This window comes from Cupressus sempervirens, chromosome 1, assembly GCF_028749045.1.
Source record: "Cupressus sempervirens isolate cs-2001-9-10 chromosome 1, ASM2874904v1, whole genome shotgun sequence".
Lineage (NCBI taxonomy): Eukaryota > Viridiplantae > Streptophyta > Pinopsida > Cupressales > Cupressaceae > Cupressus > Cupressus sempervirens.
In genome coordinates, this window is record NC_143118.1 from 859,171,435 (window position 1) to 859,186,434 (window position 15,000).

Sequence of the window (15,000 nt, forward strand, 5' to 3'; positions counted from 1 at the left end):
AATGCAAGTTTCCCGCGACCACAAAATAAATATTCAATCAATTGTGAATACAAATTTGCCTTCAACTACTCTTCCATAGTTCCATGGATCTCATTCATGTTTGGTTGATTGTTAAGTTTAATTTATTAACAATTATTTAGTCTCTTTCTTATATATACCAAGGACAGATTCAACCTATCTAAAATAAGTAGAGATAAAAGGAATCCTCTAAAGCTATATAAAACCAAATAAATAACTAATATATGAAATCAATGATCAAGATTATTAAATATTTATAATGAAAGATGATTCATAATAATTTATTTCCACTATTTACATATTTATAATCACATTTTTATTTATCTATTGATTTATATTTTTTAAATATTTTAAAAAATTAAAGTCGTCAAAAACACAAAATCAGTTGTTCTTTATTATTTTGAAACACATAATTCAAGAAACCAAAATTGATTTTCCACCACGTCAACTATCATCACACATAACTTTTTTTTATATATAAACTCAATTATTTATAAACATCATATCAATCCATATCATAAATTATTCGATGAATGGTAAAATGAAAAGTGTGTCCGACTGGCTTGTAAAAGCCTAAACAATAATTGGAATTTGACTTTAATTTAATGCAAAGCAAAATCTATATAAAACCCACATAGTTATATAGAAATGCAAGTTGCCACGACGACCAGATAAATATTCAATTAATTGTGAATAAAGATTTGACTTCAACTACTCTTCCATACTTCCGTGGATCTCGTTCATTGTCAAGTTGAATCCATTAACAATTATTTAGTCTGTTTCTTATACATACCAAGGACGGATCCAACCTATCTCAAGCAAATCACAAGGCAAAAGAAGATGATGAATGGGCTTCACGCAGTCATGGTGCCTTTCCCTGTGCAGGGAGTCATCAAACTCATGAATTTGGCCCACCTCCTCTCTTCACGAGGATTTTTCATCACTTTTGTGGACATTGAGTGGAGCCACAACCGCATGTCCAAAGCAGCTGCAGCTGAATCCTCCACATTTAAGTTTCTTACCATTCCAGATGGATTGCCACCTGATCACCCTCGTCTCTCAAATCTACCCACGTATGTGATTGCAATGGAAAAACTCGGCCCCGTCATGGAGCACTATTTACTGTCCACCTTATCAGACGGGAAAACTCCTCCCATCAGCTGCATTATAACGAAAAACTTCATGTCTTGCACTTATGAAGTGGCCAACAAGCTGGGAGTGCCCCGAGTCATCTTCTGGACGATGTGCGCCGCATCTTCTATTGCTCAGCGCAACGCCAACCTTCTCGTCTCCCGTGGACACATTCCTTCCAAAGGTACAAAAACCATGATCCTTAATTCTCTTTTGAATATACGTTTCCATCGGCAGCATCGCTGTGAAATCGAAGGAGCAGCTGGAAGAGTTGGCAATGGGGTTGGAAAAAAGCCAACACCCATTTCTGTGGGTGTTACGAATGGATATTGCGAGAGGCAAAGCGGCCACTATGCCGGAGGGTTTTCAAGAAAGGGCCAAGGATCGTGGGTTGATTGTAAAATGGGTGCCGCAGGCGAAGATTTTGGCTCACCCTTCGGTTGGAGGCTTTGTTACTCACAGCGGGTGGAACTCGTGTTTGGAGAGCATGAGCATGGGAATTCCAATGCTTGGATGGCCCTTTTTCGCCTATCAGTTTCTGAACTGCCACTTTTGCAAGGATGTGTGGAAGATTGGCCTGGACATAGAAGGCGTTGACGTTGATGACAATCTTCTGGTTAAAAGGGAGGAGATTGACAAAGGGCTGAGGAGACTGATGGAAGCGGAGGGGCTGAGGAAAAGGTGGAGGAAGTTGAAGGAGGCGGCACATAAAGCGGTTGGGGAGGGAGGTTCTTCGTTTCTCAACTTGAACAAGTTTGTAGATGACATGAACCAACTTTCCTGTTCGGCTTCTGTTACAAAGGCGTAGCCATGGAAGCATTTCGTCATGGATAGGTTGGACCCGTCCTTGGTATCCTTTATTGATTTTACGGTTCCAAATAATTTTTTTTTAAAAAAGTGATTGTATTGATTTTATCTAGATATCATTTATATTATTGTATTGTTAATAATCTTCTCGATTATTAAATAAATCTTTAGTTTATTTTATTTTTTTTAATTATTACAATGTGACATTTTATTTTATAAACAATTTATGTCAATATAAAATGATTAAAATGTTTAAATTTTGTTTGATATAGAATGAATTTTATCTTTATATCATTTTGTTTTTGTTTGTTACTAATTGAATGGTTGATATCTATAGCTCTTTATTATTATATTAATGAGGCTTAATGTCTTAAAAAAATCTTGCTTACAATATCAAATAGTTATGTGGGTCAATAATCTTAAATTGTGTTAGGTATGAAAATTTGAAAATTAAATTACTACACCATTATTGTATATGACTAACACAACTAAAATATTGTAACAAAAAATCAATCAAAGTAATCTTAACATTACAAGTAGTTATCTTTTGGAGCTATTTAATTTTTAGAAAGTACTTATGGAAATATATTTTTTGATACCTAAATATTGCTAATAAAAATATAACATATACAATAAATGTTATTTAATTTAATACAATGCAATCAATCTAATTTTTTTTAATATTCCAACATTATCCCCTAATTATATTAACCTAAAAAAAAGTTTGAACATATCAAGAATTGGATACACCATTTTAGAGACATTGGCAAACACACTCATGAATACTTTCCACTTACACATGAACCATTAAACTAAATCCATCAATGGATAGATAGTAATTATAGAACCTATAAAACCCTACAAAACATGAGAGAACATAAATTACTATCTTTTATAGATGACTTCAATATTTATCATACATTAAAATAAAATAATTGTTGAATAGTTTCATCCATAAATATATTCTCTAATAATAAGTATGTGTATAAGAGTTGTTTTCTCCACTCTTCCAAAGCGATAAAAAATAATTGCCAGTATTGTGTTCATATCATTCTCCCATTCTAAAACTTCAATAACATGATCCACTTGATCATCTATTCCAATATAATGATCAAGAAAATATGCATAGGTAAAAAAATAGTTCATGTGATACCAAGTCCAAACTTATATTTAAATGACTATATATGTTACTGCACATGAATTATAGAACTAAGTTATTAAAATGTGAGTTCAATCAAAACAATCTTTAACATTAAAAGTTGTTATCATTGTAAATTCCTAATTTTGAAGAATAACCATCTATAGGAGTGTAACTTTATGAAATAAATTATTGCTAGCTATAATATATAATCTATATTTTAAATTATGCATATTTAATCTAATAATAAACTATATTTTAATTTCATATTCTAGCAAGAAATGTAATGGCCTTTTATCTCTTATCTTCTTTTTCTATTCATTATAAAGTATAAGCATACATAGCATCAATAGTGTTTCTTACATGTAGTTACATCAAAACTAGAACCAATTGGTAAACAAAATACCAAGTTCATAATCAACATAGAACTTATAGAGTCTAAAATAGTGACAAAACTATGATATAAACATCTAAATTTTGAAGAACCAAGTTTTATCCAATGTGTGGCATTTGGCAACTATCAAACCATTGAAGATTCCTACCTTTGGATCTTAAGAAGATATCACATTAGGTATAATTCATGGGAAACCATTAGTCCATTGAAGATTCTAACCTTTGGATCTTAAGTTTCCAATTGTATTGTAATGATATGATTGATATATGAACTCTTTTTTAGTATTGTATAGATGCAAATTGATGGTCATAGTAAAGAAAATAGTTGTATGTATGATTTGATGCAAGAAACTACAAAGGATTGATCAAATATTGAGGATATCAGCTTAGTCAATTTTTTGGTATTATTATATGCTACTTGTAAAGTTGTATATGATTGTAAGAGAAGTGAGCACTTCCACTTTTTGTAATTAAAACTCCTAATAGGGTTGATGCTTCTAACAAGGCCTTCTTCCCTATACTCCCTAACATCAATGATAGATACCTCTAAATTAAGCAGCAAAAAGAAAGGAAAAAAAATTCATCATGATAGTGAAAGTAATTTAAAAAAAATTTGAAATAGTTATTTTTGGCATTCCTTTTGATTGCTTGGGTTCATCCTTGGTATATATGGAAAAGTGATAAGTTCTTGATGGGTGAAATTGAACAATTAACTCATGTTTAGCAAACCTATACTTAGATTTGATTAAGGATTTTGTTGTCATGGGAAATTGCATTTCTATATTAGTGCTTTCTATATACACGAATTATCATTATAATAAATTGAGATAATCTTATTATTCTTTAAACTTTTATTAAATGAAAAATTAATTTTATAATAAAAAATAAGTATAAGCATGGTTAACATGATAAAAAAGTAATCACTTTCTCAATATCAAAGTTAAAGGAATTAAGATGTAGAGTTTTACAAAGACACATTTATTTTTAAATTTTCTTTCACATATATATTTTTAAAAATATGAGATTAAAAATGTTGCTATAATAATTAAGAATGAGTCACCTCCTTTCTTAGATAATGTTTAGATATGATTTTTTTATATGATATTTTTCAAAATGAATTATGTTCAGTTTTATCACAAGAATTTTTAATTAATGTTTAACATGGGTCTTTTAGATGATAATTTGTCATTAGTTTATAACATTAGTGTTTCAAAGATAGTGAATATTGTTGGTGTAAATAATTTTTTACTATTTACACTTTACTTAAGTTTACTTAGGTTAATGCATTTTCATATTAGTTGTCATGTAGACACCTAGGAGTTTGCATATTCATATGAGTTGTCATGTTGACAACACAATAGTTTGCACTCCAATTAAGCACATGTTGTCTACTACATCTCTTTATGAGATACACCTTTATATTCTTATCCTCTCATTGTTGCACATGCATTCATGCACAATGGAGGATAATCCACCCTTGGTGGACATGTGCCTAGTTGGTATGCTTATCTCTTTGTTGACTCCTAGTCATATCAGTTGCCTTTATATACAAGGCACTTCTATGATGTATTCATCCAATTATCTGATATCCATTCTCATTTGATCATATCTTGTCTCTCTTGTGCTATCTCTTGAGTTTCTAGATCTTGGCATTTCATTCTTGCCTGAGGAAAATTATTAGATGGTATCAGAGCTATACAAAATTCTTCCATGGTTTTAGAGCCATAGGAGTGTCATTGCATATCCATTGGAGAGATGTTTTTTTGTAGGTCAAGATTGGAGCTTGCTAGTGTAAATCAAATGTTGGTGTTGCATTCAGAAGGTCAGAAAACCTCTAAATTGACTCTTGTTTCATCAAAATCAGACATCTGAGGTGAAATCTAGAGTTATTTTTTGGAGGTGCGATGACGGTGATTTAGGATAAATAATTATAGAGGTGATTTTCAAACAACGATATTTCCCTCATACAAACTCCTTTTTTTGAACATTTTTTTTTGTTTTGGGGTAAAATTTTCTGATCTACACATTGCTGCAAGTTGTTTGTAATCTTTGTCCCTGAATGTTTATGAAAATAAAAAATCTCAATTTTTGTAACTTCAAAGGCTTCGTTCAAGCTCATATAGACACATATTTAGGTGCTTTTTTTTTTGAAAGTGCATAATTTTTTTTCTAATTTCTAGATTTGGTATTAGCCTAGAGTAATTTTGAGTAGACATAGTACTTTCAACATTTGGATAGTTTTGGCCTATTTTGGCACTTGTAATTAATTAGATCCTTGAGAGGTCTTGTGTCTTATCTTGTTCAGTCTAATATAGCTTCATATTTGTTGTTTTTGCCATAAAAATTAGAAGTCCACTTTGGTTTTGTGGCAGTACATGCACTAAGTATAAAGTGCCAAAATCATTCATTTTAGGGGGGTTCTTTGATTGACTGATTTGGGGGGGTGTCTTGAGTTTCTGTACTTCTCTTTCTCTTATGTTCTTTGATTTTGCATCATGGATTCTCCTAGGTTTCCACTTTCAACTCCACATAATTATGCTACATTGAAAATTAAATCATGGAGTAAAATGATGGAAAAGGGTTTGATTGATTATGTTGATGGCACCATGGTTGCACCATCTAGTCTTAATAAAATAATGAATGGAATCATAACAATAAGTTTGCTATTGGTACTTTGAGGAAGTATGCACATGAAGATGTTATCTTCCATATTGATAATTGTAAAATAGTAAAGGAAGCATGGGATAAGTTTGCTAGCTTTTATGCAAAAGTAGACAAAGCTAGGGGTTTTGGACTTGATGAAAATCTCATGTCATTAGATCCAAAGGAGTTTGACACAATTCAAGACTATATCACTAAGGCACATGAGCTAAGGTCAATGGTTAAGGATTGTGAAATTACCATAGAGGATGAAAAATTGATCTATAATTTGATGAGAAAACTTCCTCTAGAGTATGCATTATTTGTTTTGAGCTTCAAAACTCATAAGTTGACCTTAGATTCTTTCTACATCATGTCTTCATTTGATTCCTTCACAAAGATATTGATGGTAGAACAATCAAACTTGATGAGCATGGGGATTCTTAAGTCTTCAAAGTCTAAAGTATTGGTGGCTAGTAAAGGGAATCAAGGAAAAGGGTCTAACAAGAAGTAGAAATCATGGCAACAAAATTCACAATAAGAGAAAGAACACTCAACCTCCTCACCACAATAAAACTCATACAATAAGGATAAATCATCCAAGAAGGAGTTTCTTATTTGTGCAAATTGAAAGAAGAATGGACATGAAGAGCATAATTTTTACAAGAACAAAATTGATGAGCGCAAGAATCTTCTCAAGAAGAATCAAGTTAGTCTACCTTCAAGAATGACTATTTCACCATCTTCTTCACATTTAAATTTTGATAAAGGAAAGGATCACATGGGCAAAGATCAAGCCTTAGTAGCTACTTCAAGTCAAGATTTAGGGAAATGGCTTCTAGATTCAAGGGCTTCTCATCATATGGCATCTTCATAGTCTATGTTTTCATCATTTGATCCTTGTCATACTCCACCTATTTTGATGGGAAATCATACTTACATGAATTTTTTTGGGAAAGGCAATATTGATAAAGGGGAGGGACACTTCTAAGAGTGTTGTGTGTACCTCACCTAAGTCATAAACTTCTTTCCATCTATCAACTCACTCATGGAGATAGAAGAAAGATTGTGGAATTCACACCTGATTCAATTTTTATCAAAGACTTGGAGATTAGACAAATCATTTCTATAGGGGTTGTTGATCACACATCTAGGCTATACCACTTCTAAAATTTATCTCATGATTATGAAAGTGATTTCTCAGTAGACCCTTCAACAGATTTTGATCACACCTCTAGTGTTGATTGAAACTTTGAGGAGGACTTTGGCAACTTCAACTTGGGTATTCTCACATGTGATCAAGTTCTTGAGTTGTCAATTTCGTTTGATCCTATTAATATTGCATCTACTATTGTTCCTAATGATAGCTGTATTGACATAGCCATGGATTCAAATGATTCAATGTAACAGGATACTCATTGTCTTCCAGACTCAGTTCCATGGGATGACTACTTGATAGACATTTCTAGTTTGTTTGTGGAGTCCTACATTGCAATTTTGGGAGATACTATTGATGACATTCATCTTCTCTTTGGTGAAGATGATCCTTCTTCAATTGTTGCGAGGGAGCATGTTGATCCTCATCTTCATTCTCTACTTGATTAGTCTCTTGAGGTTGACCATGTGATGGTAGATCCTTTGACACAACAGTTGGAGGAGGTCACTTTCTCTTTAGAGGAGATATTTGAGACTTTGATACATGTTCTACATTCATTCCCAGTTGAGCCTAATTTTTCATTTTTAGTAGAGTGGCATAGTACACATGATTTGGAGGAGGCACCTTTTAGTATTGACATGGCGACACTTGACCAAGTTTAAGAGATTTCATACATTTTGAGGTTTCTTCCTATAGATGGGGGAGGCTTCATTGATACACTTTTGGTTCTATTTCTTCCTAAGGGTAAGAATGTTGTTCTACACTCATGGAGGAGCTTCTACATTGAGCCTTGCACATCTACCATAGGTGTGCATTCCAAATTGAGGGGGGGTTTCTTGGTCTATCTTCCTCTTCTTCTCTCTTATGGGGGGATCTTTTCCTCACATGAGGTCTTATTCTCTCTCATTTTCTTTTATTTTACTTATCCCTCTTTTTGAAGGGGTGTTTTCCCTCTTTCTCCACTTTATGAGAGATTGCATTGCATCTATCTTTTGCACTTGCATATATTGTACATGGGTACCTAACATGGCCTAGTAGCCAGGACCCATCTTACATTATTATCTATCTTTTGTGAGCTTAAGTACATTCTCCTAAGTTGCACTTAAGGGGGGGTGTTTGTGTAAATAATTATTTACTATTTACACTTTACTTAAGTTTACTTAGGTTAATGCATTCTCATATTAGTTGTCATGTAGACACCTAAGAGTTTGCATATTTATATGATTTGTCATGCTGGCAGCACAACAATTTGCACTCCAATTGAGCACATGTTGTCTACTACATCTCTTTATGAGATACACCTTTACATTCTTATCCTCTCATTTTTGCATGTACATTCATGCACAATGCAGGATAATCCACTCTTGGTGGACATGAGTCTAGGTTGTATGCTTATTTATTTGTTGACTCCTAGTCATATCAGTTGCCTTTATATACAAGGCACTTCTATGATGTATTCATCCAATTATCTGATTAATCAAATTATTTGATATCCATTCTCATTTGATCATATCTTGTCTCTCTTATGGTATCTCTTGAGCTTCTAGATCTTGGCATTTCATTCTTGCCTCAAGAGAATTCTTACATAGTATCAGAGCTATACCAAATTCTTACAAATATAATTTTATTGATGACATATATTTTTTATATTTATTTATATTTTCATAATAATTACATCACCTCACCTATCAATATTTTTTTAAAATATTACATAACATTGCATTATTGTATTATTTAATCAAAGTTCATTTAAATTAGGCCATGTTTAGAAATTATTGCTAGTGTGTATGGATGGATTTCTTGTCCATGTGAGAGAGGGATTTTGGATATAAATGATGGATGGAAAATAATACAAATAGATGGGTTTATAAAGGGCTTGAAATAAACATTCCCTCATCGTCTAACTTGACTCACAATTAATGTCTCAGATAAAACTTGATATAGGGTCAGAGGAGGAGATCCAAAAATGGGTCACTAGTAAATACATGATGCATCTGAACCAAGATGGGACATAGTGCATCCTTGCTAAACTGATCCCAAAATATTTGGAAATTTCTTGGGGTTCTAAAACAAGTCTTGGATTTGGGATATCAGGCACAAATTATGAGAAAACCCAGTTTCAAAGAAGAAAATAGATTACAAGTGACTGAGGGGAGGGAAGGGAGAATCCAAGCGAATAGGTCCTATCTAAAGATATGTTCCATAAAAGAGGAATACCAAGGAGAATCTATCATGTCCTACCCCAATTCTCTCTAGAAGAAATAAAAAGAGATGAGAAGAAATAGGATAATGCAAATTAAATACGAGCCTCTCACTAAATAGTTGCTAAACCATCAATTAAATTGAAATAATTCCAATTTAAGATGTTATAGTAGGTTAATGCACTAATAATAATAAAGAAATAAAATTATGTCATAATATAGAATATATTAAAATAATTCAAAAAATAATTCATTAAAACGAACACATACATCATCAACATCACATGACTTAATATCTCACACAAATGATTCACACACACAGGCATGTGCTTGCTTGCATGCGTGTGTGTGTGTGTGTGTGTGTGTGTGTGTGTGTGTGTGTGTGTGTGTGTGTGTGTACATGTGCACACACACATGCATATGCACACACATAGACATGCATGCACACACATACACATGCACACATGCATGCATGCACATAGGCATACACACACACACACGCACATGCACACACACAATATCTTGTAATGCTTGAACAATTACCTAAATGTCTATAGATTCAAAGTTGAGAGTGTGTATTAGTGATGTCTCTAGGAAACACATGTATCTTGTGTCATCTAGACGCTAGGGCTAAGATTCTTCAATAAATGATGATGTAACATGGCCAATGGATACAAGAAAGTGACATGAATTTTGAGTCTTATGCCAAGGTCATGATGATGCCAAATAAAAATTTACACAGAGTGAAAACTTAGGCCATTACATATCTATAATAATACTAAAAACATGAGTAGGAGTTTCTAGTAATTACATGTGGTTAGAATACCTTATTCAAACCAACATATCTAAAACTCATTAGGTAATTCATTTTAAGTTACTTAGTTAGGTTAAGATAATGATTTCTATATTTGCATGATTATATTTTTTTCTTATCCTTATTGATTTGAAAACTTGGATAATAAACCCCTTAATTTATAGTTGTACACCTTATCCTCATCTTCAATGAATTTAAAAAAACTATAAGTTCATTTATATTGTTACTCTTTTGGTTTTGAAAAGGTAGATCTAAAATAGATTAGAGATTTAGATAAATAAATTATTTTGAGCATTCTATTTTTATTTATGAATTTCTAATTCCATAACTTATAACTCACCCTTCTAGTGAGTTATAATGGGCACCTCAGGTGAAGGTGTTGGTTTACCCTTCTATAGGAGGGTTTGTTGTTAGTGTGAATAATTATTATTTACAATTTTACTTAAGTTTACTTAGGTTAATGCATTTTTTTATTAGTTGTAGTCTAGGAGTTGTTGACAACATACGAGTTTGTTACTATCCAAGTCATACTTATCTCCTCACCTTGTTTGAGGATATCCCATCTTTTGTAGATGTATGCTTAGTTGTCAACCTTTTCTTCTAGCACTTTCCAACTTGTTCTACAAGCTTCCTTGAGGCCTTTATATTCGAGCTCTCTCATTGTATTTTCTCAACTCATAACTCATTTTCAAGGCATATTGTATAGCAATACATTTTTCTTTGTTTGTAATATCTTCTCTCTCAGTCTGTTTAGTTTTTCCAAGCTCCACCTCTTCCTTCTTTGGTTTCCCTTCAGTAGGTTATTTGCATGCAGGTGATCTTGGTGAGTTATGAAGTTGGCTCTCATCAACTTCTACATGGTATTAGAGCCTCCCTACTGCTTCTTGGCTGAAGGATTTTTGAAGCCACGATTCAGAGACACAAACCCTAGTTTGTTTGTGATTTTTTCTTCAATCTAGGGGAAGAGCATTTTTTTGGAGCATTTTGGGCCTAAACAAACACTGTCATTGAGTTCGGAAGGTTCGTTACAGTTAGGATCCATATTAAATTTGCCAATTTTGGTGACAAGAGCTTCGGGAGGTAATTTTTTTTGCCCAGGCTTGCCATACAGACTGTATGGATGATATTTTTAAAAAAATAAATAATTTTGGTGCCACCATTGGGTGGCCACCACCATACTACTATAGAGCTATTGCTACATAGCCAGTGCATAGCTTGGGAGCTGTTGTAACCGGTCGCGCCACCACAAGGACACCGCAACCCGACCACTACAAGCGAGCCTCCCACTTGCCACTAGCGACACATGGCACCACCAAATGTGACCAACACTGCTAGCGACTGTCAACATTGAGCTATCAATACCCAATTACCTTCTCTAGTGATACTTGACTCTTTTTATGGCTGCCATGTGGCCCCTGCCACATCAGTCTAACACATCAGCCTCCTGCCATGTTGATGCCACGTGGCTCTTTCTTTCTGTGATGGCTGCAAGGTCATCAATTTTAACATAGTGGTTTGCTAACATTAGCATTATGTCACCCTACATCAGCACCCCCACCAGCACTCCAGATCCCTTTTCGACCTACTTGCAATTTTTTGGCCATAACTTGAACATACATAGGTATTTTTTTGATGTAAAAGAATTGCTAGAAAGCTGGTTCCAAGACAGAGACATTGGTGCAAGTATTTTTAGGTTTTGATGTAGTTTTATGACTCATTTTTATATTCAAAGTCCAAAGTTCTATTTTTTTACCTTGGAAAGCATTTCTTTTGCGCCCCATCTCTATTTTTTGAAAACGTTATATTTTTGGAAAGTTGGTTTTGTCATCTTTTTAGAAATGCTGTCATTTTCTTCAAATTTTGCCCCATGCTCTTTCCATCATGTTTTTGGCATTTTCTCTCTATGGTGGATATCTTGGGTGTTCTAGGTCCAAGGATCATTTTCATGGCATGGGATCTTTTGTTTTGGGTTGTACTATCTTTTTTATCAACTATTTTTCCTTTTTGATCATTATTGATATCATTTGTAAGCATCTTTATGTAAACACACTAAGATAAAGTGCCACTCTTACATTTTCGGTTCATGAACGTTAGTTTGAGATAGTTGTACTTGCACTATTTTATAAAGCATCATGGGGGGATAGTTGTTTACCACTTTTGTGCCCTCTTCCTTTTTTCCCCATGTAGAGCTGATGGTTATATCTTTATAGGTGTTTGTACCTATTCAACTCTCTTGTCATTCTTGGTTCTTTCTACAAAGGACTTTTGACCCACTTTCTTAGTTGCTTATCATCTCACCCCATCTACATTAGGGGGGTTATTTTGTTGTTCTAATGCTTCCTTGGTTCAATGGTTTGATAGTGTGAACTATGTATTCTATGTTTGATCCTATATACTAGGTGATTGTAGTGGCTGGCTACCTATGCATTTTGGTGAGATGGATCATCTACTATATAGACATGCTTGGTTTGTGCCTTCTTCTTCCATGGAGGTTCTTCAGATCAGCAATTTCTTTTTGATGATAGAGTTTGTAGCTTCTTCAAGCTTCAGTGATGCTCTTCATGATCTTCTCCTTGTCTCTATTTTCTAGAATATTCCTCTAGTTGGAGGCTTCTTCAGTCCTTCACTACATTTTCTTACCTCTTTTTGGCAGAGGGTTTTTCCCATGTGGTTTTCTCTCTTTTCCTATTTTTAGAGGTTGCATTTTTTTTCATTGTACGTGGGTACCTAACATGGCCTTGTTGTGAGGACCCATTCTACATTTTATCTTAGCTTTTGTGAGCTTTAGTGGATTCCCCTAAGTTGCACTTAAGGGGGTGTTAGTGTAAATAATTATTATTTATGCTTTTACTTAAGTTTACTTAGGTTAATGAATTTATTTATTAGTTGTAGTCTAGGAGTTGTTGACAACATGAGAGTTTTTTCCTATCTAAGTCATACTTATCTCCTCACCTTGTTTGAGGATATCCCACCTTTTGTGGACGTATGCTTAGTTGTGAACCTTATCTTGTAGCACTTTCTAGCTTTTTCTACAAGCTTCCTTGAGGCATTTATATTTGAGCTTTCTCATTGTATTTTCTCAACTCATAACTTATTTTCAAGGCATATTGTATAGCAGTAGATTTTTCTTTGTTTGCAATATCTTCTCTCTCATTTTGTTTAGTTTTTCCAAGCTCCACCTCTTCCTTCTTTGGTTTCCCTTCAATAGATTATTTGCATGCTGGTGATCTTGGTGAGTTTTGAAGTTGGCTTTCATCAACTTCTGCATTTGTTACTCACAACGAGTGGAACTCTTGCTTGGAGAGCATGAGCATGGGAGTCCCAATGCTTGGATGGCCATTTTTGGCTAATCAATTTTTAGATAGCCACTTTTGCAAGGATGTGTGGAAGATTGACTTGTACTTAGATTGCATTGATGTTGATGAAATTTTTCTGGTTAGACAAGGGGAGATTGAGAAAGGGATGGGGAGATTGATGGGAGTAAAGGAGTTGAGAAAAAGAGGGAGGGAGTTGAAGGAGGTGACACTTAAAGTAGTTGGGGAGGGAGGTTCTTCATTTCTCAACTTGAATAAATTTATAGATGACATGAAACAACTTTACAATTTGGCTTCTGTTATTAATGCGTAGTTAGGCTATCATATATTAGTGAAGAAATTAATATTGGAAAAATAAGTCAAGATTGACTACTTAACACTTTTAGTCTACAAATGAAGTTTTAGTGTGTGATGTTTAAGTCATTTGAGTAGCCATAGAGGCATGTCATCACTTATCTATTCAGATATTCTTGAGTTAACTAGAAGTTTGGCCTACAATATTGAGATATGTCTTTGTTGTATTTTACCCATTTTGAGTTTTGTGTATCATTTCTTCAAGTGGGAGATAAAAAAATAAGTACATCAAACTAAATCTTCGGAACCCTAAAAATCCTTTACTGATAGTTCCAAGTAAAGTTTTATGTGATTGTATGACATCATTGATTTTGTCTAGATATATATTATTACATTTTAATAACCTTTTAGATTTTTTTAAAAGTATTTAATCTATTTAATATATCAAATATTTAAAATCAATTCAAAGAGCTATAATAGACTACGAAAAAGCATCTATTTAAAGTAGTAAATCGCATGGCCCACATTAAAGCCTAGGTCAACACAAATTACGCATATTCAAACTCAATAGAAATAAAAAAATTTAATATAATTTATTTATGCACTCTATTTCCAATGGATGTTCATGGTTAACAAATGCCACAACATCCTACAAACATGAAATCACCCATGAATTTCTAAAATGATATAAGAGGTGTCAGTCCAACCAATTTACACATCCCATCTCACAAAAGTCAATTTAATTGGATATATTTATAAAGAGTTGATAAATGAGGGTAAGTGCACCAAGTTGTGGTGCCAAAAGGGGGGTATAAGTGGACACCTTTTTCCTGAAATCAGCAATTTTTGGACTTCAACAAGAATTTGAAGATAGTTGCGCTCAAAATTTTAAGATATGACAAAAACAAAAGTCATAGTCCTTTGAATCTAGTTTCTAAACTACTAATTTTTTTTCAAAATGGTTTAGTTTTAGGTACTCAAAAAAGGGGGCCAAAAAAAGTGGTGCTGTTTTTTCCAGAAAAACATAACATAGTACAAAGTGTGGTCCCCCTAAAATTTTAACTTTTTTTCTCAAATTCTTTAATCACTCCAGT

The 15,000-nt window shown here is 33.4% G+C and overlaps 1 pseudogene; it reads left to right on the top strand.

Annotated features, from left to right (window-relative positions):
• The first annotated feature begins 1,975 nt into the window (after window positions 1-1,975).
• LOC149580552 (UDP-glycosyltransferase 85A1-like) overlaps window positions 1,976-15,000 on the top strand; it is a 79,189-nt pseudogene continuing 66,164 nt past the window's right edge.